Raw genomic sequence first — 23,351 nt, 5'->3', positions numbered from 1 at the left:
TTATGGAGGCTTTGCAATTGAGGTTTGGGAATTCATTTTATGAAAATCCCATGGAAGCCCTTACTCGACTTAAACAAAGCACTATAGTAGATGCATATAAAACTCAATTTGAAATGATATCCAATAGGTTAAAAGGATTATTTGAGAACTATAAATTGAGTATGTTCTTGAGTGGATTAAAAGATAAAATAAGGCTGCCTGTGAGGTTGCTACATCCTCAAAACCTTAATTATGCCTTTGGCCTTGCCAAGATTCAAGAGGAGTACATTCTTAGTACTCGAGAGGCGGTAAGAAGTTATCAAGCTTCTTATGTACCATTTCCTGTAGGAGGGAATGAATTTGACAGCAATGTGGGAAGAAAGGAGAACACTGTTCTAGGGAAAGCTAGTAATTTTAAGCCTTCCTTACTTGTGTAGAAAGTGAGTCCAGCTGAGATGAAAGAAAGAAGAGAAAACGGCTTGTGCTATTTCTGTAATGAGAAATGGAACCCTAGTCACAAGTGTAAGAAGGCTACAATTTTTGTGATGGAAGGAATGGAGTTATTTCGAAGAGATGAGGTGCAAGGTTGTGAGTTGATAGAAGATGTTGATAGTATTGATATTGTACTAGCACAATATGAAGTTCTTGAGATATCTCTGCATGCTATTGCAGAATCTTTGAGCCCAAGAACCATGAGAATTCATGGCAAAGTTCAAAATTGTTCTGTGCTCATTCTTGTTGACACAAGTAGTCCACATAATTTTCTTGATCCCATGGTTGCTAGGAAAGTGGGATTAGAAGTTGACTCTGGAAAACAAATTGAAGTGCGAGTGGCAAATGGAGAAAGACTGAGAAGTGAGGGAATGATAGAGAAGCTGCAGTTTCATATGCAAGGAAATCAATTCAGTACTGATTTTTTCCTGTGACCTCTTAATGGATGTGATGTGGTGGTAGGGATGCAGTGGTTAAGAACTTTAGGTCCTGTGTTATGGGACTTTAATGGCCTTACTATGTCCTTTGAGCGGAAGAAGAAGTCAGTGAAAATTAGAGGGATGAATGCTACTAAGTCAGAATTAGTAGAAGATGTGCAAATTTGCCAATTGACTACAATTGAGAGGAAGGACATGCTTTTATAATTAATACAATAGCAACAGATTAGTAGTGCAGAAGAAATTGATGCTCGAATTGAAAAGATTTTGAGAAGGTTTTCTGTAGTTTTTGAGGAGCCTAAAGGCTTGCCACCCAAGAGAAGCCACGACCACAAGATTAACCTCAAAGAGGGTATAATGCCTATTTCTGTTAGGCCATATAGATATCATTTTGTACAAAAAACTGAGATTGAAAAAATAGTTAAGGAATTGTTGGAGGTAGGAGTGATAAGGTGTAGTCAATCTCCTTTTTCCTCACCTTTATCCTAGTAAAAAAAGCTAATGGTTTTTGGCGTATGTGCATTGTTTACGAAGCTTTAAATAGGGAAAACTGTTAAAAACAAGTTTTCTATTCCTGTGGTGGATGAGCTCCTTGATGAGTTGTGTGGGGCGACCATTTTTTCAAAGCTAGACCTCAGGTCTGGCTATCATCAGATTTGAGTGAGGGGGTCTGATATTGAGAAGACGGCATTCAAAACCCATCAAGGCCATTATGAGTTTTTTGTTATAATTTTGGCCTAACCAATGCACCTGCTACCTTTCAGTCGTTGATGAATGAGATATTTCAACCATTTTTAAGAGAATTTGTTATAGTTTTCTTTGATGATATCTTGATATACAGTAAGAATAAAGAGGATCATTTGCAGCATTTGACTTTAGTGTTGGATGTTTTAGCAATGCATACATTGTTTGCTAAAAGAAGTAAATGCATATTTGGTTGTAAGCAAATTGATTATCTTGGATATTTAGTGTCTGCTGAAGGAGTGTAGGCTTATCCATCCAAAATCAAGGCCATGGTTGAGTGGCCTTTGCCCAAGTCTATTAAATCCTTGAAGGGGTTCCTTGGATTGACTGGGTATTATCGAAAATTTGTAAGGGATTATGGATTAATTGCTGCTCCACTTACTAATTTGCTTAAGAAAGATGCTTTTCATTGGGGACATTCAACTACGTAGGCATTTGAGGCATTGAAGCAGGCTGTTTCTCAACCACTTATTTTAGCATTACCTGAATTTACTAAATCATTTTTATTGAGTGTGATGCATTGGGTAAAGGAGTTGGAGCTGTGTTGATGCAGAATGGAAGACCTTCAGCTTTCCTTAGTCAACCATCACAGCAGAAGTGGCTCAGCAAGTTAATGGGCTACGACTTTACTATTGAGTATCGAAGAGGTAGAGAAAATGTGGTAGCAGATGCTCTTACAAGAAGGGATGAGGTGATTGAGAATGAGGTAGTGTTATCTGCTATTACAGTCCTAGATCCAATGTGGCTATAACAGTTGAAAGATTCATACTTGCAAGATGAGGAGATTTCTAGAATTTGCATGAAGCTACAACAAGGAGAGTTGCTGAACCAAGCCTTTACAGTGAAGAATGGATTTTTATTAAAAAAAAGGGAGGTTATTTTTGTCAACTAAATCCCCTTTGAAGCAGCAGATATTGCAATTCATACATAACAATGCTTTTAGAGGGCATTCAAGATACCATAAGTCTTTACATAGGGCCAAATAAGCTTTTATTTGGGCTGGAATGAGGATTAAGAAGTATATTAAAGAATGTGAAGTATGTTAGAAATGTAAAGTGGAGAATTTGCTACCAGCAGGGTTGTTATAGCCATTGCCTATTCCTGTGAAGTCATTGAGTGATATCTCTATGGACTTTATTGATGCTCTTCCTAATTAAAGAGGATTTTCTGTAATTTTGGTGTTAGTTGATAGATTTACAAAACATGTTCACTTCTTACAATTGTCTCATCCTTATAATGCAGCCTCAGTAGCCAAGCTTTTCATTTCCCAAGTTTTTAAGTTGCATGGTATGCCTACAACAATTGTGATTAATCGAGATGCTACTTTCACTAGTGGTTTTTGGAAGGAGCTTTTTAGGTTGCATGACACAAAATTACATTTTACTTCTGCTTATCATTCTCAATCAGATGGGCAAACTGAAATTGTTAACAAGTGTGTGCAACAGTATTTGAGGTGCTTTGTTTCTGACAGACCTATGCAGTGGAGCCATTGGCTGCCTTGGGCAGAATGGAGGTATAATATGTCTGTACATTCAGCAACTAAGATCACACCATTTGAAGCTTTATATGGTGTGACCCCTCCTACCTTGTTGCAGTATGTAACTGGCACAACTTAGAATGAGGCTGTGGATTCTGAGTGCCTCATTCTGAGTTGAGATCGAGAGAAGAAATTTTGTCATTGCTAAGGAAGAATTTGGTGGCAGCACAATCTAACATGAAGCATCAGTATGATAAGAAGCATGTTCAAATGCAGTTTCAAGTTGGTGATATGGTTTACTTGAAATTGCAAAAGTATAAACAACATACTGTGGGAGCTATTGTGAATCCCAAGTTAGCAGCAAGATATTGTGGTCCCTTTAAGGTGCTGAATGCATTGGGACATTAGCATATAGGTTGGAATTTCCATAGGAGTCAGCTATACATCTAGTGTTTCATTTGTCCAGATTAAAGAAGTATGTTGGGCCATTGAAGACTGTCTCATCTGTGTTACCATTACAGGATTCTCATGGTGCACTTAGAACTGAGTCTGAGGAAGTGTTGCAGAGAAGAATGACTTCTATTGATAATAAACCATTTATTGAATTGCTGATTAAATGGCATGGGGCTTCTGAGGAAGGTGCTACATGGGTTCCTATTGAACAAATGAGGATGCAATATCCTAAACTTGTGGGCAAGGTCTTTTGAAGGGGGGTGAATTGTTATGTGTACTATGTGGTATGAAGAAGAGATGAAGAGCCGAAGTCTGGAAGTTAGTTAGCCATCGACTGAAAGGGGTTTAATACAGTAGTTAGATAGGCATGTGATGGCACATGTCATTAAATAGTGTATAATTACAATTGTGGCCTTACTTAGTTGTTTGAATGTACAAGAATACCCTTCCCTTTGTAACTGAATTAATGTCTGGATTGTGTATAAAAGAGATGATTTTCTTATGTAATTCATGGAAGAAAGTTAATAAAGTGAATTCTTGGAGGCACTGATCCCTCGAAGATTAGAGTTTGAGTCATTTTCTTAGTTCAATGTTACAATTAGATTTGATTCATACATGAAACAAATCCGAGTTGACACGATCCAAACTCACTACTACAACACGACCTACCAACCTTAGCCGACCCTCATTTCATAGAAACCTCTTCCTCCATCACACGAACAACAAGATTTACTTTAAGGTGCCGTTTGGATAGTGAGTTGAGATGAAAATTGAAAGTTGGATAAAATATTATTAGAATATTATTTTTGTTTTGAGATTTGAAAAAATTGAATCGTTTATTATATTTTGTGTGAAAATTTGAGAAATTTGTAATAATGAGAAGAGATGAGTTGAAACATTTTCTGTATCGAAACAGAACTTTCTTCGAGATACCTTGTATGATTTAGTGCATGAAGTTTATCCAAAAATCCCATATCTTGTTTGTTCTTAATGTGCAACCAACCCATATAAAAAAAATAAAAATAAAAAGAAAACAAAAGGAAACACAATAAAGATCCCCAGTGTAAGGGGATTTTCTCCTTAAGGCCCAAAAGGCCCTATCAAGCCCGGCCCATGATAGAAAGCTACGAACCCGGCCCACTAAGAGAATCCTTTGTACATGACCTGTATGAGGGATGGTGCTGTAGGGGATGAAACTCGTTGATCTGAAACCATTTCGGGTAGTGTCCGGTTATCGAGTGCCCGCCCACACAGCAAGCGTGACATACGGAGAACCAATGATCTACTAATAGAGAAGGCATGAATGGTCCAGGAGAAAGGCAGACTAAGATGAGAAGGTTGGAGAACCACGCCGCATTAATGGCTTTGCCATCGGGACAACATGCCACATTAATGACACCCTCACATAGCCACGTTGCATTTGAATATTTTAACAAAAGGAATAGTATGGGGAACCCAGACTTCATGAAATAAGTCGTGATCTGCTCTTCAGACCTGTAATATAAATAGATGGTCTCAGGTACGAGGAATATTCTCTCTGATCCCTAGATTCTCTTACTTATTTACTACACTCTAAGAATATTTACTAATTTTGGCATCAGAGGTTCCCCAGCCCCAAGGCCGCCATCTCAAAGTCGTAGTATTTCTACCTTGTGTAGGGCTCATTTTAGAAGACTTGAGTTGTCGGAACTTGGCCCAATGGTGTGTGAAACATGACGTTAACAGTAGTGCCGTTTGTGGGATCGTAATAGATCTTGCGTGTCATTCTCATGCTTGCGACAATCCGTTTTGAACAACTCAAAAGAAATATGGGAGACGCCATGGAAGTAAGGTTAAAAGCTATGGAGGTGTGGGTGACAAATCTAACTGATGAATTACATGTACTCCGCAAAGAAAACAAATAGCTAAAAAAAACCCACCGAGAGCAAGATGGCGGGGAGGCCAGTGACACTAAGAACATGGGATCTCAAAACACGCAAGAGGGACCTAACAAGGGAGAGGAGCAGAAAATAATGTAGGATGAGCTCCATAGCCTCAAAGGGAAGTATGAGGAAATAACAAGGAAAGTGGGCACATCGTCAATGGTAGACCAATTGCTCACAAGCATGGGTGTACCCTATATTGAAGAAGTAATGGCAGTTCCTTTCACACCGAATTTTTGGGTCCCTGCCATGGAGATGTATGATAGAGGAAGGGACCCACTCGAGCACCTGGAAACTTTCAGGGCTCACATGACGCTGCATGACTTCCCCAGCGAAATAGCTTGTAAGGCATTTCCGCTGACTCTAAAGGGGTCAGCACATGTATGGTTTGGGTTACTAGTACCTAAATTGTTGGATAGCTTTGGCAAGCTAGCCAGACTATTCCTAACCCAGTTCATGTCTAGTCAAAGTAGGCGGCGTCCTTCTCATTATCAAACAAACGAAGGATTAAAGCCTAAAGTCCTACTTGGCTCTGTTCAACAAAGAGCGCATGACTACATATGACCAAGATGAGAAGATAACCTTGGCAGCACTCTTGGGAGGCATCTGGCTGCACTTCCAGTTTATGGCAGAGCTAGCCAGATGGACTCCCACAACATTACGAGAATTCATAGACCAGGCTGACAACTTCATCAACGAGGAAGATACTCTCCGGGTGTTGACAAAACCACAAAAGAAGGAAATAGAGCACGGAGAGGAAAGAAGGCCTCAACCAAGGCCAAGCCTCACGAGAAAGGGGAGAAGGGCTCCTAGGAGGAAATCCTGGTAAAAGGACCTAAACCACAATGCGACTGGCCCACGTTCACCATCCAAAAGGAGGACGACTGGGTGACAATGCGCCGTTATTGCACGTACTATCGGTCCACGTCACACAACACCAAAGACTGCCTCACCTCGGGAGAAATGAAGGAATATGCAGAATAGCAAAGGCGCAATTGCAAACACGCCGCCACTCCCCAGCTAGAAGACAAGAGTATGAGAGAAAGGAAAACTCGAAGGAAAAGAGTCAGGACCAAGGTAACCAACAACAATGGGCGAACAATCCTCAACAATTGGCGATAAGGGGGCCACCGCCAGGTCGCCCCCACTTGCCACCAAGGCAGCAGCCCCTCCTCTTTGGGGAGATTCTAACCATAGCTGGAGGGTTTGCGGGCGGGGTCATCACCTTCTGGGAAGGAAAGCACATGTCAGGCAGGCCCGATACTACGAGGTATACTCGGCTGAGTATCCTCCGGTCAAACAACGGAGGGGCGACCCCACTTCGGTAATCTCATTCATGGAGGCTGATGAAGAAGGGTTTTGTACCCCCACGACGATGTCCTAGTGGTCACAATGGGAGTCGCTAACTTCACCACCCGCAAAATCCTCATCGACAACGGGAGCTCCGCAAACATCCTGTTTTGGGAAGCATTCGTCAATATGGGTATTGAGGCATCCCGGCTGCAGCCTGCCCCTATGCCTTTAAAAGGTTTCTTCGGAAGCATTGTCCAACTAGTGGGAACCATCACGTTATCCGTCCTAGTAATAAGTAGACCCTGCACGGCCCCCGTTATGATTGACTTCCTAGTAGTGAAAACTCTGTTGGCATACAACAACATCATTGGGAGGCCCACCCCCAACAGCTTAAGGGTCGTCACGTCTACCTACCACCTTAAAATGAAATTCCCAACTCCCCAGGGAGTGGGGAAAGTCCAAGGGAAGTAGGTGTTTGCGAGGGAATGCTATGTGTAAGAGTTGAAGCAGAAAGATGAAGGGCCCTCCATGGACAACACCAAGAGGGCAGAACAGGCTGGGCACCACCGAAGAAACTGCAGTAGTCCTCCATCTACAATTCGCCCTGCTAGTTTCTAGGGGGAAGGAATGGTGGGCGGCTTTGGAGAGAAGGATGGGAGACGACTTCCCTAGGCCGGGATTCCGTGTCCTTTAAATTCAGTAACGTCTCTTCACCGAGCTTGTACATTCCTTTTTATTTAATAAAAAGTAAATTTTCAGGACAATGCAAAATATTTGCTACATGCTCTCATATTATCAGTAAGGCAGCAACAATAAAAGTGTGGCAAACGAAATCTATGGCGACAAGGTCATCAACAACTTACCTCCTTGCGGGGTACCATAGGGAAAGGTAGGCCTAAGGGTTGCCTTATCCCTCATGCGGTGGAGTGCAGGTCAGCCAATGGTGGCCTGAAGATAAAATTTATCTTCCTTGCGAATGTCAACAGGCGGGTGCAGGTCCAGTCACAAACTACCAGAAAAACTTATCTCCCCACGGGATACTGTTGGGAAAGATCGGCCTAAAGGTGGCCTTATCCCTCCCATGGAGGAGAGCGGGATCAGCCTCATAGCCCCCGGAATAAACTTCCCCGACCTTGGATGCAACGAAGAGTGGGATAAGCATCAGCCTGACCCAACACATACCTTTCATGTGATATCAAGGAGCGGGAGTTGGTCCAATAACAGACTACCCAAACAACTTACCTCCCTGTGGGACTCAACAGAGGAGAGCGGGTCCTACCTTCAACGCGGCCTGAAGAACTTACCCCGTCTCCTATCACGGCAAGGATCGGTTAGCCAATTTCTATTCGAACTTACCTCCTCGCGAGATACTATAAGGAAAGGTAGGCCTTAAGATTGTCTTGCCCCTCTTGCGACGGAGTGCGGGTTAGTTCTCAACTACCCAACATCAAAAAATGTACCTTCCTCGTCAATGTCAACAAGCAGAAGCGGGTACATTAACAAACTACCTGAAAAACTTACCTCCCCGCAGAATACGAGGGGAAAGGTCGGCCCAAGGGTGGCCTTATACCCCCTGGAGGAGAGCATGATTGGCCCTTGCGGCAACTCGAAAACTTACCCCGACCTCCACTACTAGTGACGAATGGGTCTAGCACCAGTCTGGCTCAAAATGCTACATTTTCCTGTGATATCAACAAGCAAAAGCGGGTCCAGCAACAGGCTGCCCGAACAACTTACCTCCTACGGGAGTCAACAGGGAAAGGCTGGCCTAAAGGCTGCCTTATCCCTCCAGCAGAGGAGAGTGGGTTCTGCCCTCAAGGAGGCCCGAAGAACTTACCTTGACTCCTATCACGGTGAAAGAGCAGATTGCCCCAATGGCAACCCGAAAAAGTTACCTCTTTGGGGAACCAAAAGGGGTTGGCTAACTTGAGGTAGCCTGAGCTCTCCCTAATGGAGTACATGTTTAAGTCTCACGACTGCTTGAAGAAAAAAAAAAGTCTACAAAAAGGAAGCAAAGTATCGCAAAAAGGTCGCACAAGCATCAACAAGCAAAAAATAAAGCAAGGTCATAAACACTCCAAATACCAAGGCAAAAGATACAAGCAAGAATAACGACACGCAGCGGAACAAATGTGGAACAAATGCAGCGAGAAAAATGCGGAAAGCATACAACCGGATATACAAATCATTTTTATTAATTGTGCATGATTATAAGGAACAAATTACAATATAAAGCCTCAAAGCTAAAGGAACAAAAAGAAAACTTGATGAGAAAGGAGGAAGAATACAAGGAACAACTTACATCATAAGGCTGCATATGACCGCAAGGGCTACAAGGAAGAGAAGTGTTCTAGTGCCCGATCTAAACCGTAAAACTACCAGGGACAATCTGGAAGATCTCGAAGACCTCATTGTTCTTGGACCCAAGGAAACAAAATGGTAAGCCGCAGACCACGTTTCTAGGTGAAAGAAATGAGTTTAGGGTCTGAAACCGTTAATGTTTTAGACAGCGACGAATGCCATGGCACTCCAGCAACAAAAGCACTTCTCCACTGCGACCAAGCAGGCTGTGATTTCGGTGCGGGCAGCAAGTGAGGAGAAGATTTTTGAAGTCGAGTCTCGTAAGCAAAAGGGCGAGAACGAAGAATCACAATAAGTAAAAGGGCAAAAACAAGAACAAAGGGTTCGGGAACCCAACAACAAAGGATGGGCAGTTCCGCCCTTTGATGCTCAGACCGCCACAACCAGCAGTGGCCTAAGCTCCACTAGAGGACCTGTCGCCCACTAAGGTGTAAAGGATTCATTAGAACTATAAAAGATAGAAGAAAATACAAAAGAACTTTGGGAGGAAAGCAAAGGAAAGCAAAAGAACTAGGAACTCAAGCAATGAAGCAAGGGTCAGAGAATAGAAGAGAAAGGCAGAAGTGAGTATAATGAAATTTCTAACTGGGAGAAAGGTCCTTATATAGGCTGGGTGAACGCTTGGCATGCCAAGGCGTCATAACTCCACGAATCACCATGAGTCACCACGTGTCCCCCCAGAGAACCAGAATCCCTTGATTATTGCAACCATTGCATATCATATCTACTGATACGACATGCATAATTAATGTCAGTAAAGAACGGAGCCATAACGTAGAAATCAAAGGGATGCCATTTAATGTGGAAACATAACTGGTGCTGGGTTGCCACGTATGTAAAATAAGAATGGTCACTCAGCATACGACCGGGCAAGCCAGGAACTTGATTGGGCATAAATGAAGGAGGAGATAAGAATAATTCTTCTTGGACTCTTCTGACAAGAATTAGTGGGGTAACTATAAAGGATTTATCTCCATTACTCATAACTCGTTGGGTTTCTAACCATTACTCGGCCCAAGGGTGCTGAATAATCAACAAGGCAGGTCAATAAGGCAGGTCAATAAGGTAGGTCAACCCAACAATTCGCAGCCGCTTTCAGAACATGGAATGTTGCACAAAGCAACAAAACATATATGGAAGCGAAAACAAAAAGGAAGAGCAAGGAAGGAAAAAAATCAAGCAACAACGGACAAAATCAGTCGCAGTAGCTAAATGCCCCGATTTGTCTTCTTAAAAACTTGTGTGAATTCTATTTTACTAACTCAATTATTTTCTGTGGTGCAAAAATCGACTAGTTTCAATTGGCAAAGTCAACTCCACTAAACAAGAACTCCAACAACAACTTATCTCACAGTGAGGCAAAAAGGAAAAGGTAGGCCTAAAGATTGCCTTATTCCTCTCGCAGAGGAGTGCAGGCCTGCCCTCGGCCACCCAAAGATGGAATCTACACCAGCAATCTCCATCAGTGAAATCTTCATCAGCGTAATCTCCACTAACAAAATATCCATCAATAGAATTTCTAACATCGAAATTCACACTTTGACTATGTAGGAAAAAGCAAAGAAAAAAAGAAAAAAAAGAAAGCAAAGGAAGCCAGCGGAATAGATCGAGAAACTTCAAAGGCCAGCGTAGCTAGCGGGGTTGGAAAGATTAAATTGGACGCCAGAGGGGTAGGCCGGAATAACTTTGAAGGAACTTTGAAGATAAAATGACAGTCACTTTCCGAGAACGACTATCCACAGAAGATAAACAAGAGCAACATGACCAGCCAACGTGGTAGGTAGGAGCTCTGCGGACCCCTTTACCCCGATTTCCCAGGCCGGCCACACAACAACAAAAGTAGAAAGGAAAAAGAGGCAAAAGTGATGGAATGACGAGCAAAGATATGTCCATTAATTAGTATATATGTGTATACAAGCCGCTGAGCAACAAGATGAGGATACATGTGTAAAAAAAACGTATAACGAAACAAATAAAGTCTTTAAACTCTAGGAACATCGGCCTCAGCGACAACAGAGGCGAGGGTGGTCGGCTCAATGGCGGCAGGCGAGGTTGGCTGGCTCAACGTCTGCAGGAATAAAGTTGGCTGGCTCCACTAATGCCGGTGTAGGTACGACTGGATTAGAAAAACATTCAGCATCTATTTCCTTCCCAGGTCGCCGTTAGTTTTAAAGGATGCATTCTTGGTAGGGATATCGTCAAGCACAAGCCACTGAAGGTACTTGGTGAAAGATCTTGAGCGTTGCTACAGACTCCCCAGAAGAAATGACCGCATTGATTTGGGGCCTTTAGCAACCCTGTGTCCCCACGCTGTGTCACAAAGCATCGGGAACCACCTTAGCTGCCTTTGTAAGGAGAGGGTGGCGTCCTAAAGATTTTGGTTTAGTTGCTCCAACCGGTCCTTCTCCCCTTGCACCCAAGATGAGTCGCCTTGAAGACTTTGGTTTAGCAGCTCCAATCGCTTCTTCTCCTCTCACTTTCGGGATAGGTAGTCCTGAAGACTTTAGTTGAACTGCTCCAATTGGGTTTTCTCCTCTTCCTACTTATGCTTATGTTTAGGGCTGTAATCGAGCCGAGCTTTGATTTGCTGAGCTCGGCTCGACCCAAAATACTCGAGCTCGAGCTCGAGTTTGAGCTCGAGATTTTTTTTTTTTTTATGGAAAGCAAGGTGGGCCTACTCTCAAAGATCATTTGCAAGTTCCAGATGGACCAATTACAAGATCAAGGGCTAAAAAGATCAAGGACGCAGTGCACGGATTGGTACAATCCACTTGGGATGAAGTTAGCAAGAGCCCAACACTCAAGATGGGCTTGAAAGAAGGAGAACCAGGTTTGATCCACTTGATTCAAGCTGTAGAAGACATGACTTAGAGATAAGGCCTATTGTTATTGGAGACTTCCAATTTGGTTAAATGATTTATTCTATTAGTTTAGAATAAGTGGGTTTGAAGATGTCTGGCCCACACGTCTTATTTTTAATGAACTAGGATTTTCGAGAAGGCCTTGTATTTTGGCTAAGGGCTTATTTGGAAAGTTACTTTTTAGGAATTAGGGTTTCAAGAGGTACTGTAACCGCGCATACATAGCGCGACACTGTTCATCAGGGGCATTTTGGGTTAAAAAGGGGCTTTATTTTGGCTAGGTTAATTAGGTTTAGTTTAAATACTCCTTGTAGCATCATTTGAAAGTTAGACAATATTGAATGTTATGTGTGAGTTGAGTTTTCTCCTCTTGTTCTTGATTGAACTCTTGAACTTATCAAAGGTAAATCACAACCTTTGTGGCGTTCTTCCTTTGTAATCTAGGTTCTTGAGACGGGTTTTTCAACGGGTGTAGATTTTCATATAATCTAGATTCTTGAAATGAGTTCTCATCGGGTCTAGGTTTTCCATCCATTGACTTGAATTTGGCTTTCTTGAGGAGTTTTCAAATTGATTGTGGGTTCAAATGATTTCATTCCCGCGAGTTCATATCATTTGATATTCAAAGCAAGGTTTCCATTTAGGTATGATTCTCTCTTTTTTTTCTTGCATATTTAATTCTAGTGTTTCATTGTTCTAAGATTGATTACAAAAAAAAAAAAAAGAAAAAAAAATAGAGGTGGCTGCTGTATTTCTTCACTATTGTTAGGGTTTCCGAATCTCATTGTTCTAGAGTTTGTGCTGGCTAAAATCTCTTGTTCTAAGGGCTGTCGTATATCACTTGTCTTAGGGTTTTTGAGTTATTGTTAGGGTTTTCTCAGTTGCTTATTCTTGATTATGATCAAATAAGTTGGTGAAAAGAAAAGAAAAGAAAAGAAAAGAAAGGGAAAAAAAAAATCCGAAATTTTTTCTTTGAGCCTTATCATCAAAGGGGCAACATACATTATTCTTGTTCGTATCTTGTCTTATAGTTACTATTTCATTCGTATAATTTCCTTGATTCACGTGCCATTCTTTTTTTTTATTATTCATTATGTGTTTCTCTTGTTCTTGTTTCTTGGACTTAATTACTAGTTAGGATAAAACAAGGTTGCTTTGTCTTGATTGAGTTCAATTAGTTCTTAAAGAACTTGAGTGGGAAAACTCTTGAGGTAAAAGGCAAGAGAGTGTGAGACTATTATCGGGAAAAAGCCAAATTAAGAGTGAAACACGAGTGAAGTGCCATTATTCGAGTGTAAACACGTAAGGGAGTGTGAGGTTTTCTTTTTGCCACTAACATTCTTTTGTGCAGCACCTTATAATATCTTAGCGGAGTAGCGCATCACCAAGGGGGAGAGCAAATAACTCATCCTATGTGTTGCAAGTCATGCAACAACAGTTTGAGGGGTTGAACTTTATGTTGGGTGAAGTGAGAGATATGATGGATCATCAAGAAGTAACGATTAGAAATCTGCAAGGTGGGAGAGATAGGAGGCGACGTGAGCATATAGTCGAAAATGAGTATGAGAATGAGGGAGATAGTGAGGATGAGGAAGACTTAGCATCTGAAGTTGGGTCAGGTAGACATGGAGAGTTAGGCTTGAAAGAAGACTTAAAGGGAATCTCAAGGGTAGGGATGGTGTAGATAGAGACCTTGGGAGCATCAAAATGAAAATACCATCTTTCAAAGGTAGAGCTGACCCTGAGGTTTATCTAGAGTGGGAGAAAAAACTAGAGTTGGTGTTTGATTGCCATAATTACTCTGAAGAGAAGAAAGTGAAGTTGGCGGTAATTGAGTTTACTGATTATGCTATTATTTGGTGGGATCAATTAGTGACCAATAGGAGGAGGAATTATGAGAGGCCAGTAGAGACATGGGGAGAGTTGAAAGCTCTCATGAGGCGGAGATTTGTACCTAGCCATTACTATAGAGACATTTACCAGAAATTATAAAATCTTACATAGGGGTCTAGGTGTGTGGAGGATTACCATAAGGAGATGGAGGTGGCGATGATTCAGGCTAATGTAGAGGAGGACCGGGAGGCCACCATGGCTAGATTTTTGAGTGGTTTGAATAGGGATATAGCCAATGTAATTGAATTGCAGCATTATATGGAGATAGAGGACATGGTACACATGGCTATGAAGGTGGAGATGCAGTTAAAGAGAAAAGGGACAACAAGGTACACTTCGGTTTCTAGCACTACTTGGAAATCAAAGTGGGATAGGAATGATCCAGCTGAAGCAAAGAAAAAGACCGAACCACCTAAGGGAAAAGATGAGAGAACTAGCAACAAACCCAAGGTAGAATCCCAACCTTCACGAAATAGAGATATTAAATGTTTTAAGTGTTTGGGTTCAGGGCACATTGCTTCTCAATGTCCAAATAGAAGGGTGATGATTATGCGTGACAATGGGGAGGTGATGACTAAGAGTGAGGATGATAGTGATGAGGTGCCCGAGTTGGTTGATGCTAGTGATGATGATGGAGTGGTATACCCCGTGATCGGTGAGTCTCTTGTTGCCAGGTGTGCTCTCAATGCACACATTAAGGTGGATGATGCAGAGCAACAGAGAGAGAACATTTTCCATACTAGATGCTATGTCAACAATAAGGTATGTAGTATGATCATTGATGAAGGGAGTTGTACTAATGTGGCTAGCACTACTTTGGTTGAGAAATTGAATTTACCAACCTTAAAACACTCTAGACCATACAAATTGCAGTGGTTGAATGATTGTGGGGAGGTTAGGGTGGACAAACAAGTGTTAGTTACTTTTTCTATTGGGAAGTATCAGGATGAGGTGCTTTGTGATGTTGTGCCTATGCATGCTGGCCATATTTTGTTGGGGAGGCCATGGCAGTATGATAGAAGGGTGACACATGATGGGTTCAAGAACATGTACAACTTTGAAAAGGAGGGCAAAACAATCAAGCTTGCTCCTTTAACTCAAAGCTAGGTCTATGAGGACCAACTGAAATTGAAAAGTGAGGTTGCTCAAAAAAGAAAGAGTGAAAATGAGAGTGGTCAAAAGAGAAAGAGTGAAAATAAGAGTGATCAAAAAAGAAAGAGTGAAAAAGCAATTGAGCAAAAAAGAAAGAGTGAAAGTGAAAATGAGCATAAAAGAAAGAGTGAAAAAGAAAGTAGAGAGGTGGCTGAGAGTAAAGAAAAAAGAGAGGAGCCACGAGAGAAAAAAGAAAGAGTGTCTGCAGAGAGAAAAGGAAAGGCAAAAGTGAGTTTCTATGCAAGAGAGAGTGAGGTTAAAAGGGATTTTTTCGCAGATCACCCTATGATTTTTCTTGTCTATAAAGAGTCTTATCTTACTCTTGATGAAACTAACCAGTCTCTTCCTAGTTTGGCCGTTTCTTTATTGCAGGAGTTTGAGGATGTATTCCCGGAGGAGATGCCAAATGAGTTGCCACCCATTAGAGGCATTGAGCACCAGATTGATTTTGTGCACGGGGCTGCTATTCCAAACCGATCAGCCTATATGAGTAATCTAGAGGAGACAAAGGAGCTTCAGAGGCAAGTTGAGGATTTGATGGGCAAGGAGTACGTGAGTGAGAGCATGAGCCCTTGTGCAGTACCAGTGCTACTAGTGCCAAAAAAGGATGGGACGTGGAGGATGTGGGTTGATTGCAGGGCGGTCAACAATATCTTGGTAAAATATCGTCATTCCATTCCTAGATTGGATGATATGCTTGATAAATTGCATGGCTCATATATTTTCAGTAAAATTGATCTTAAATGTGGGTACCATCAAATTAGAATGAAAGAGGGTGATGAATAGAAAACTGCTTTTAAGACTAAGTACGGGCTTTATGAATGGTTGGTTATGCCATTTGGACTTACAAATGCGCCCAGTACTTTCATGAGATTAATGAACCATGTCCTACGTGCATTCATAGGCAAGTTTTTGGTTGTGTACTTTGATAATATCTTAGTGTATAGCAAGGACTTAAATGAACATATTGAGCATTTGAGATATGTGTTTGGTGTGTTGAGATGTGAAAAGTTGTATGCTAATTTCAAGAAATGTGCCTTTTGCATGGAAAAAGTTATTTTTCTTGGTTATGTTGTTAGTACAAAAGGTATTGAGGTGGATGAAGAGAAAGTCAAGGCCATCAAGGACTGGCCAACACCAAAAAGCATCACTGAGGTAAGAAGCTTTCATGGCTTAGCTAGCTTTTATCGGCGTTTTGTTAAAGACTTTAGCACTATTGCTGCACCACTCACTGAGGTAATTAAAAATAATGTTGGGTTTCATTGGAGGGCTAATCAAGAGAATGCTTTTGCCAATATTAAAGAAAGGTTGTGCTTTTCACCTGTGTTAGCATTACCTGGTTTTAACAAAACTTTTGAGATTGAATGTGATGCCTCAGGAATAGGGATTGGAGCTGTTTTGATGCAGGATAGGCGGCCCATAGCCTTCTTCAATGAAAAGCTAAGTGGGGCATCCCTGAAGTACCCTACTTATGACAAAGAGCTTTATGCTCTTGTTCGTACATTAGAGACTTGGCAGCACTACCTATGGTCAAGGGAATTTGTGATCCACACCGATCATGAATCATTGAAGCATCTCAAGGGTCAAGGTAAGTTGAATAAAATGCATGCTAGATGGATGGAATACATTGAGACCTTTCCCTATGTCATCCGTTACAAGCAAGGTAAGGAGAATATTGTTGCTGATGCTCTATCCCGGAGGTATGTACTTCTTACTTCTATGAGTGCTAAAATGCTTGGGTTTGAATATGTGAAAGAAATGTATGCCGATGACACTGACTTTTCTTATGTGTATATTGCATGTGATAAAGCGACATTTGGTAAGTTTTACAAGCATGATGGTTATTTATTTAAGGAAAGCAAATTTTATGTGCTAAGTTGTTCTATGCGTGAGTTATTGGTGCGTGAGGCACATGGTGGGGGATTAATGGGACACTTTGGTGTCAAGAAAACTTTAGACATTTTGCATGAACAGTTCTTTTGGCCTAAGATGAAGAGAGATGTTAATCGTATTTGTGGAAGGTGCATTACAAGTAGAAAGGCCAAATCTAAGGTTTTGCCACATGGGTTGTATACACCCTTACCCGTTCCTAGTGAGCCATGGGTAGACATATCTATGGACTTTGTTTTGGGGCTGCCTAGGACAAAAAGGGGTAGATATTTTATTTTTGAGGTTGTGGATAGATTTAGTAAGATGACACATTTCATTCCATGCCATAAAACAGATGATGCCACAAACATAGCTGACTTGTTTTTTAGGGGGATAGTACGACTCCATGGTGTACCTAGGAGTATTGTCTCTGATAGGGATGTTAAATTCCTTAGCTACTTTTGGAAGGTGTTGTGGGGGAAATTAGGTACTAAGCTCTTATTTTCCACTACTTGTCATCCACAGACTGATGGTCAGACTGAAGTAGTTAATAGGACTTTAACTCAGCTTTTACGCATTGTTGTTCAGAAGATTTAAAAACTTGGGAGGATTGTTTGCCATTTATAGAGTTTGCATATAATAGGACCATGCATACTACTACTTCATATTCTCCTTTTGAAATTGTTTATGGATTTAATCCACTTACTCCTTTGGATTTGATACCTTTACCTGTTGATGGCAGGAGTAGCTTGGATGGACAAAAGAAGGCGGAGTTGGTGAAATCACTTCATGAGACGGTACGATTTCAAATTGCCCAAAAGAATGAAAGGGTTACTTCCCAAGCCAATAAAGGGCGAAGGCGTGTCATCTTTGAACCAGAAGATTGGGTTTGGGTTCACATGCGCAAAGAAAGATTCACAACCCAAATAAGGACAAAGTTGCATCCTCGAGGAGATGGACCTTTCCAAGTTCTTGAGAAAATTAATGACAACGCATATAAAGTGGATCTTCTAGGTGAGTATAATGTTTCTGCTACTTTCAATGTTTCTGATATTTCTCCTTTTGATGTAGTTGAAGATTCGAGGTCAAATCCTTTTGAGGAAAAGGGGAATGATGGAAACCAAGTTGGGCCTACTCTTAAAGATCATTTGCAATTTCCAGATGGACCAATTACAAGATCAAGGGCCAAGAAGATCAAGGACACAGTGCACGGATTGGTGCAATCCACTTGGGATGAAGCTAGCAAGAGCCCAACACTCAAGATGGGCTTGAAAGAAGGAGAACCAGCTTTGATCCACTTGATTCAAGCTGTGAAAGACATGACTTAGAGATAGGGCCTATTGTTATTGGAGACTTCTAATTTGGTTAAATGATTTATTTTATTAGTTTAGAATAAGTGGGCTTGAAGATGCCTGGCTCACACGTCTTATTTTTAATGAATTAGGGTTATCGAGAAGGCCTTGTATTTTGGCCAATGGCTTATTTGGAAAGTTACTTTTTAAGAATTAGGGTTTCAAGAGGTACTGTAGCCGTACTATGGCCGGGCGTACCGTAGCGCAACATTGTTCATCAGGGGCATTTTGGGTTTAAATATTCCTTGTAGCCTCATTTGAAGGTTAGACAATATTGAATATTATTTGTGAGTTGAGTTTTCTCCTCTTGTTCTTGATTGAACTCTTGAACTTATCAAAGGTAAATCACAACCTTTGTGGCGTTCTTCCTTTGTAATCTAGGTTCTTGAGACGAGTTCTTCAACAGGTGTAGATTTTCATATAATCTAGATTCTTGAAATGAGTTCTCATCGAGTTTAGGTTTTTCATCTATTGACTTGAATTTGACTTTCTTGGGGAGTTTTCAAATTGATTGTGGGTTCAAGGAATTTCATTCTCACGGGTTCATATCATTTTTATTTTGTGTTCGAGCTAGACTCAATAAGCTTAACCCTCAACTCGAGCTCGAGCTCGAGCTCGTCCCACAAATGAGTCGAGCCGAGCTCCAATTGTTTTTTTTAATAAAATTTAATAATTAATAAAAAAAATAAAAAATCTAATATTGAATTTATACAACTAACAAGTAGAACCTCTATTGAATTATAAAGTTTTAAAAAAATTATAAATAATTAATATCTAATTAGTTGATATTTATCCAAAATAACAATATATTATATGCGTGCATATATTATTAATATATACACTTAATATGATAGCATTTATTTATTTCATATATGGTTCCCACATACTAGTATATGAAATTATTAAATTTTATTTCTACTCTATTGAATTATAAAGTTTTAAAAAAATTATAAATAATTAATATCTAATTAGTTGATATTTATCCAAAATAACAATATATTATATGCGTGCATATATTATTAATATATACACTTAATATGATAGCATTTATTTATTTCATATATGGTTTCCACATACTAGTATATGAAATTATTAAATTTTATCGACTAATTATTATACAAATTATAAAATATACTTATGAAGTATATTCACTATATAGACATAAGTAGTTAGATTGCATATTATATATTTATTTACAAAAGTGGTATGCTTATATTATTAGCTAATACATATATATATGTATATACATAGGTGTATATATATATATATTTATCAATATATGAATGAATTTTAATCGAGTCGAGCTAACGAGTCGACTCGAGCATAAACGAGCGGGCCTTAACGAGCCTTAGCTGAGTCGAGTCGAGTTTTGTCGGGTATGTGTTATTTACAAATCGAGTGGGTATCTACTTTTATGAACGAGCTTTTTCTTTTCACGAGTCGAGTTCGATTCAAGTTTAACCGAGTGAGGACCGAGCGGGCTATCAAACAGACAGGTTCATTTACAGCCCTACTTATGTTTCCGCTGGCAACACTCCAACTTTTTCCATCTCTTGTGCTCATCCAACAGATCGAGCCTCGCCTTCTCAAGTTTGAGCTTCAACTGTTCCCTCTCCTCCCTGTCGCCGTAAGCACGATCCAAGCTCTCATGAGCGGCTGCCTCTTGATCAGCCACGATAAAAGTCACAAGCTGAGAAGTACCCTGGCGACATTAAGGAAAAACTGAGAAAAAGGGAGAAGGAAGGAAGAAAAAAGTAAAAGGGGGAAAGGGACAATCAAACCTCGTGGAAGAAACCCGACAAGCATTCAACAACCCGGCCCATAGCTTATTCTCGGCTCAACTCCATGGCCAGCCGGGATAAAGAAGGAAGGGCCTCCGCAAGACCCACAAATTTTGGAAGTACCCTAGAAACCTCAGGGAGAGCAGGCAGGCCTTCACTTAAACCCCCTGGGAGGGGCCGATTGTGGCATCCGGTTGAAAGTCGTCTACCAATAGATACTCAGCCCGGGAGAGCGGCTCATCATGTAGACCCTCGCCGGTTGTATCACCTACAGAATCGACACCTACGAGAGATCCTACATGGTTGAGTGGATCAATGATCGGAATCCTTGAACCATCGTCGGCCTGAACAAGAGTGAGTATCTGCAGCATGATTCATTAGGCTCTCGAGGACTGCAATGTTTGGAAGGGATTTACCTCTTTTGTAATCTTCTGCCACCGCACGATTGCTAGAAGAAGCCTCCACCCCCTCATTGGCCACCTTGAAAGAGTGACTCCCAACGGCTGAACGAGTCGAAGAATGAGGAGAGATCCATGAAGAAGAATGTTGTCCCTCATCAGGAGTGGAGGAAGTGAAAATACTTTAGAGGAGGGTGCCCATCTCGACCTCACCCCTGGGCGCCTCACCTATCGCTGTCAAAAGAGGCACCACGGGAAAAATGCTCACCCATTTACCCACCGCAATCAGCACTGAGACAGCTACAGTAATCGGATAGCTAGCCTCCAAAATAGTCACTTCTAGCAGTAAAGAGTCCTGAACTAATATAATATGTAATTAACACTTGTTAATATTCTATCAATTAACTAATATATAATATCAATTAGTTAATTATATAGTAATTATATAAATTAATAATGTAATTTTCATCTAATTTGTTATCATTGACCATATAAAATATTTTTTTATTGAGTTTGTTACATAATCCACATTAATTAGTCACTTAGTTTAATTTAGTATTTTAAATAAAAAAAATTTATTAATTGATTTAAAAAAAATAAAAGAAAAAAATATTGGGCAGACCGAATGAACTGACTAGACCGAACCTGACAGATAGCTACTAGTCCGGTTCGGTCCCTATGGGTGTTCAGTCCGAAAAAAATGATGGTCCGAAAATGTTCAGTCTATCGTCGGACCGGATTGAATCGGACCGATCCATTTGCACCCTTAGGCCTATCATCAGAAGGAAGGTGTCCTAGTGGAGGCAGGGAACTCCTCAAAAAGAAGGACATCAGAAAAAACACTGTTGGGATGATTTTGCACCCATTCTCGCATTATTGCAAGACGCTTCGCCTCATAAGGCGTGTTCGTCGGATGCACAGCCTTATCTTCCGAAATTTTTCCCCAGTCTGTCTGTATAGGGAACTCCTGACAATTCACCTGGCCCACTAGGTACTCTCAACCACGGCCAAAAACAAAGAAAAACTTGGGGGACCAGTCTTTTACATTGCGATATCGCTGCTCCAAAGTGACTAGGGCATGGGATGCCTTGAAGGTTCATACGTTCCCCTTTAGGCGTAGCACCCTGTGGGTAAAAAGAAACTCGCGGCCAATAAGGTCCATGTCGTCTGAATAGGATTCCAATATAGCCCACCACCAGATAATGCTGCACCAAATCAATAATCGCCAGGCGTTAGGCTACAGTTGGGAAGGGCAGGCCAAGATGGTCTAGAAGGTCACAAATAGGGCGAGAAAATGGCAATCTCAAGCCGCATGAAAACACGGAAGCATATAGGGCTACCTTACAAGAATAGCCCTCTGCATTAAAGACACCCTTGTTGGGGCCAGGAACTTCAAAAGAACGGACTTCGGTACTCAATAGGTGAAGGCTAAAGAGGCCAGCATTGGTTTGTCAGTAGTCGAGCTCCATTTGCTACCCGGAAACACTGGCCCAAAATCGGCAAAAACCTCACTAGAAATGTTGGGTTGAATAGATTTTTCGTAAGCCATAACCGCTAGAACATGAAGTAATAAAGAAGACTAGACGAAGAAAAGAAAAAATCAAGAGAATAAAAATGGCAGGATGATCGCAACATAGTGGGTAGAAGTCAGGTCCCACTCTCACATTTTATAAAAAAAAGGTGACGGTTAAACTCTCATACACCGTGATAACAGGGATACTCGTCGTTTCAGTTTCATGGAATGTGGTTTACGAAGCGACACCAACACGAAAAGCCACCTGACACCCTTTCATTAATGAGTTTGAAAGGATGTAATGAAAATGTGAGCCCATCATGGAAGATAAGAACGCCGTAAAAATGCCAACCCGTAAAAGCTTCCTGGACCTCAGAAAACCTAAATAGAGTGCCCAGCCCTATAAGAAGGTGGGATCGAATCATGATAAATTTTCACTGTACTTGTTTGGTGAGAATTAGCAGGGTAATTGTAAGGGAATTTTTCCCTCAAGACCCAAAAGGCCCTATCAAGCCCGACCCAAGACAAAAAGCCACAAACCTGGCCCACTAGGAGAGTCATATGTACATGACTTGTAGGAGGGATGATGCAGTAGGGGATGTGACTCGTCGATCTGAGGCCCCTTCAGGTAGTGTCCAGTCATCGAGTGTCTGCTCACACAACAAGCGTAATACACAGAGAACCATTGATCTGCTGACAGAGAAAGCATGAACGGACCAGGAGAAAGGTAAACTAAAAGGATAAGGTTAGAGAACCATGCCACATTAATGACATCATCGCAGAGCCATGCCGTATTTAAAGATTCTGACAAAAAGAACAGTATTAAGGACCCGAACTTCATGAAATCAGTCATGATCTGCTCTTTAGACCTGTAGTATAAATAGTTGGTCTCAGGTACGAGGAAGACTCTCTGATCTCTAGATTCTTTTATTTATTTACTACACTCTAAGAATATTTACTAACTTTGGCATCGGAGGTTTTTCGGCCCCAATGCCGCCCTCTCAAAGCTGCAATATTTCTACCTTGTACAGGACTTGTTTTCGAAGACCTGAATAGTCGGAACTTGACCCAATAATGTGCGAAACACGACATTAACACCCAGCATTCACAAAACTACCAAGAAGTTTGTGCTTATGAAATTTAGATTCCTTAAAGGTCAAGAATACAACAAGAGGAATCAAAATCCAAATCAACCATTGCCACTCAAAACTCACCCAACGTGAGTTTGTTCCAGAAAACCAAACCTCCAAGAATCTAAAAAATGGTTTTGTCGTCAAAGGTACCGTGTTAATTAGAGGGCATCATTCGTACTATTTATTACAATTTCAGCCTATCTAATTAACTGATCTCACTTAAGGTGGTAGAGCCCAACCA

This window comes from Juglans microcarpa x Juglans regia, chromosome 7S (genome assembly GCF_004785595.1).
Source record: "Juglans microcarpa x Juglans regia isolate MS1-56 chromosome 7S, Jm3101_v1.0, whole genome shotgun sequence".
NCBI classification, from domain to species: domain Eukaryota; kingdom Viridiplantae; phylum Streptophyta; class Magnoliopsida; order Fagales; family Juglandaceae; genus Juglans; species Juglans microcarpa x Juglans regia.
This window is presented reverse-complemented; position numbering follows the sequence as displayed.